Below are 4,847 nucleotides of genomic sequence, written 5' to 3'. Positions count from 1 at the left end.
TATATATATATATATCAATCAATCAATCAATCAATCAAATTTTATTTATATAGCCCTAAATCACAGAAGTCTCAAAGGGCTTCACAGAATGAAAAGAGGTCGTACAGAGACATCTTTTCAGTATAGGGTACACAACAGCATCCCCTGTCAAAGCTCCCAGAAGGGGAAGGAAAAACTCAAAAACCCCAATTTGGGGAAAATCAGAAACCTCCAGAAGGGACCACAGGTGGGAGGAGCCCCCTTCCAGGCCCACAGGTTGAAGTGGATGCTGCATGTACCAGACACAGAAACAACATAAATTACAGAAAACATATTGTGCTATATAGTGCAGTGATGTCTTGACAGCAGGCAAGGCCATTGGGCAGGAACCATCCCACATTCCAGCCAGGTGGACTGCAGACGGCCGAACTCCTAACCCGTGATGGTCGACCAACGCAGGACCCAATGGAGGCGGTCAAGTCAAACCTCACCATCTAGCTAGCCCCCTCTCCCAGCCGGAAGAGGGGGGCAGGAAAAAAGAAAAAAGAAGAAGGCTACAGACAGGCTAAATTAACTAAATGCTTTTGAATATAAATGTGTTTTTAGTCGGGATTTAAAGATTTCTACTGAGGTGGCTGCGCGAACTTCCATAGGTAGGGCATTCCATAGTACTGGCGCGTGAATGGAAAATGCCCTTGATCCCGCAGACTTCTTTTTAGCCCGTGGGGTCGATAGCAAACCGGCATTTTGCGATCGAAGTTGTCGGGGCGGAACATAAGGTGATACTAAGTCGACGAGGTAGGAAGGAGCTAAACCGTGTAGAATTTTATAAGTAATTAACAGCACCTTAAAATCACATCTCACGTGTATTGGAAGCCAATGCAGGTCAGCTAGAATCGGAGTAATATGATCAAACTTTCTTGTCCTTGTCAATAGTCTCGCTGCTGCATTCTGTACACACTGCAGGCTTTTAATGTAGGACATGGGAAGTCCAGAAAACAAAACGTTGCCATAGTCTAGGCGCGACGTAACAAATGCATGAATTAATGTTTCTGCATCGCTAAGAGAAAGAATAGGGCGAATTTTAGCTATATTGCGGAGGTGAAAAAACGCCGTTCTTGTCATGTTATTAATATGTGTTCGAAAGGAGAGAGTGGAGTCAAATATCACGCCGAGATTTTTTGCAGAACTACTTTGGGAAATAATACAGTTTTCTAGGTTCAGCGTGGTATTCTTAAGCAAGTGCTGATGATGAGCAGGGCCAATAAATAACATCTCAGTTTTATTAGGGTTGAGAAGCAGAAAATTGGAAGACATCCATTGTTTAATCTCGGCAAGGCAAGCCTCCAGTTTACTGCACTTGCACGGATCCGTTATTTCTAAGGGCATATAGAGTTGGGTATCATCAGCATAGCAATGAAACCTAACAGCATGTTTATGTATAATGTTGCCAAGAGGAATCATGTAGCTGTTGAACAGTAAGGGACCAAGTACTGACCCCTGCGGGACAACACATGAGACGGAGAAAGATTCAGAGATCGCATTGCCATAAGAGACACTATGCGTCCTTCCCAGGAAGTAAGATCTGAACCAAGAAAGTGCTGATCCCGAGATACCAACACATAATCTAAGACGTTCTATAAGAATATGATGATCAATAGTGTCAAATGCGGCACTAAGATCAAGCAGTAATAATATTGATAAGATGTTGGAATCCATGGCTAAGAGAAGATCATTCGTCACTTTTACTAGGGCTGTCTCAGTTGAGTGGTTGGCCCTAATACCTGACTGAAGGAGTTCAAATCTATTGTTTTCTATCATAAAATCACTAAGCTGTTGTGCTACAACTTTCTCAAGAATTTTGGCAATAAACGGAAGGTGTGACACTGGCCTATAGTTAAAGAGATCTTCAGGATCTAGGTGAGGTTTCTTAAGTAATGGTTGAATGACAGCCGTCTTAAAAGTCTCAGGTACAATGCCAGAGGAGAGTGACAGGTTGATAATATTCAAGACAGATGACCCTAAGACCGGGAATAAATCTTTGACGAGTTTGCCTGGAAGCGGGTCGAGCATGCAGGACGTCGGCTTTGCTGCATTAACTAGTTGTGTAAGACACTCCAGGGATACTAAATCAAACTGGGACAGGGTAGCCAGACTTTCATGAACCTGATTGTCCGAACTAGCATCAACACTCATAGTCGAGGTGGTGAGCGGCGCTGCCTTTTTTATTTCTTCCCTTATTAGCTGAATCCGCTGAGTAAAGAATTGCATGAAACCGTGTGCTGAATGGAGGGAATTATGATTAACCTGCTGCTGCTGTGTTAGCTGCGCTACCGTCTCAAATAAATACTTTGGGTTGTTTTTATTAAGACTAATCATTTTGGAAAAGTGATTGGTTTTTGCTAACCTATGAGCCTCTTTATATTTCAGCAAGCTATCGCACCAGGCCTGACGGAAAACCTCGAGTTTAGTTGTTCGCCATTTACGCTCAAGTTGTCTACTTAACAATTTACACATACGCGTTTCCTCCGTAAACCACGGAGTGTGCCGCTTCGGACGAGTTTTAAGTTTCAGCGGCGCAATAGAGTTAAGGGAATTTAAAAGAACCGAATTAAAATCATTCGCGAGCTTATCGACTGAGCCAGTGAAAGACGGAAAGGCAGCTGTTGCGGAAGGCAGTAATTCAGAAAGTGCAGCAGTGGTTAAAGAATTAATATCACGGCTCTTAAAGCCTTGGTTGTGGACAACAAGACCACACTGAGCTAGGACTTCAAATATTATAAAAAAAATGATCAGACATAACGTTAGAATGCGGCAGAATTGTGACGTTTGAGGCAGTTAGGCCATGGGTTAGCACTAAGTCTAAGATATTACCATTCTGGTGTGTTGCTGCTTTTATTATTTGTGTAAAACCAAATGCATCGATTATTGCTTGAAAAGCTACAGTAAGTGGCTCTAGTGGGGAGTTCATATGAATATTGAAGTCACCCATAATTAATATATTATCTGTGTGAGTTATTAAGTCAGCCATAAGTTCAGGGAATTCATCTAAGAATCCAGAGTATGGGCCAGGAGGACGGTAAATAACTACCACACAGAATGGTGGTGAGGAGCTCGATCGCATAACGAGAGCCTCAAATGTCTTGAAAGTGTGACTCGTGCTCGTGCTAAGCCTAAAATCAGATTCTGAAATTAGGGCAACACCCCCCCTTTTTTACAAGGACGGGCAACATGTGAGCCCACAAAGTTTGCGGGTGAGGCCTCATTTAATGGTAGGAATTCATTTGGTTTTAGCCAGGTTTCGCAGAGACCAAGCACGTTAAGATTTTGATCTGTAATAACATCATTTACAAGAAGGGCTTTTGAAGGGAGTGACCTAATATTTATAAAGCCGAATTTAAACTGGGACATTTTTCCCGGACTATTCTGAGTCCTTGTGTTGGTAGTACTAATACCAACAAGATTTTTATGGCTGGGGCTTGCACTGTATTTTGAGTAATTAAAACCTCTTCGCAATGTTAGTAAAGTAGGAATTCGATTGTTGACGACTACAGCGCGCGTATTGATGCTAATATTCCGCCTAGGCACTTTGTCACTAGTCTTACTGATTAGAGAGGCAGGGCTCTTTTCCTTAATCAACACCATCTCAACAGAAGTCTTATCATTAGGGCATTCAGCATTAGGTATTGAAACAGTGTGTGGATTACAGTGACCTAGACTAAGTATGCTATGTGTGTTGTAACAGTCCAGCCTAGTGCCGGTTAACTCTAGCCTTAACGACTCCACACCCGTTCTAGCAGGCTCGCTACTCCCCTGCGACCCGACATGCTCTAATGTGGGAAGTCATGGAAGGCTCAAACAGTAATCTATGTTTCTAGAAAAAGTAATGGCGCCTTTCCAGTTAGGGTGAAGGCCATCCATTCTCAGCAGGTCGGGCCGGCCCCAGAAAGAGGGCCAATTATCTACAAACTGGAAACCCTGCTCTTTACAGAAACCAGCCATCCACCGGTTAAGCGAGAATAATCTGCTGAACCTCTCATCATTGCCTCTCGCAGGCAGAGGGCCAGAGACAATAACTCGATGCCGACTCATCTTTCTAGCGAGATTACAAGTCCTAGCTATGTTCTTCTTTGTAATCTCAGACTGCCTAATTCTAGTATCGTTGGAGCCGACGTGTATCACTATGTCCTAGTAGCTAGTGTTGTTTGCACTAGACTGGTGTCTAGCCCTCTTGCGTGTCAGCTCCCTAAGGTTAGCTTCAATGTCGGGTGCTCTGGCCCCAGGGATACACATTACAGTGGCTGGCTTTTTAAGCTTGATGTTACGGGTGATGGAGTCCCCTATAACTAAAGTGCGGGAGCCAGTAGACTGAGGAGGAGTTTGCCTAGCGAGGGGGCTAAAACGATTATGCCTCCGAACAGGCTCACCGCGGCTAGCAGGCTTCTTAGGGCTAATGCTAGCCGGACTAGCGGGTAGGCTACGACCCGCACTAGCCGACGCTCGCGGCATTGCGGGAGGGCTACGGCCCGCATTGTCATTATCAGATGTGTCCGTCTGATCTACGATTATCAGACTACTCTGCTCTAGCTGACGGACACGGCCCTCTAGGAGAGAAAGCCTCTCCAAAAGAATAACGCAGGTTTCGCAAGTGACAGATGAGGTGGATGTGCACGGAGCGATGCTTACCTTAGTACAGCCGAGCGACATACTTACGCTAGCAGAGCTGCACGAGGACGAACGGAGCTAGGGGCTGTTCAGATAAACGGCGAATCACTAGCTATCGAAGAATGGAAGCAGTCCTCAAAAATGAAGGAAAAAGAAGAAAAAACAACGCCGAACACAGGTCCAACGGGTGGTGGAAAAAATAC

The 4,847-nt window shown here is 44.5% G+C and overlaps 1 pseudogene; it reads right to left on the bottom strand.

Moving 5' to 3' along the window:
• LOC148407508 (uncharacterized) lies at positions 1-4,847 on the bottom strand (annotated as a pseudogene).

Source organism: Hippichthys cyanospilos, chromosome 20, assembly GCF_059441005.1.
Source record: "Hippichthys cyanospilos isolate Australia breed blue-spotted pipefish chromosome 20, RoL_Hcya_1.0, whole genome shotgun sequence".
In the NCBI taxonomy this organism is placed as follows: Eukaryota; Metazoa; Chordata; class Actinopteri; order Syngnathiformes; family Syngnathidae; genus Hippichthys; species Hippichthys cyanospilos.
Note: the sequence above shows the minus strand (reverse complement) of the source record. Positions and strands in the feature narration are given on the sequence as shown.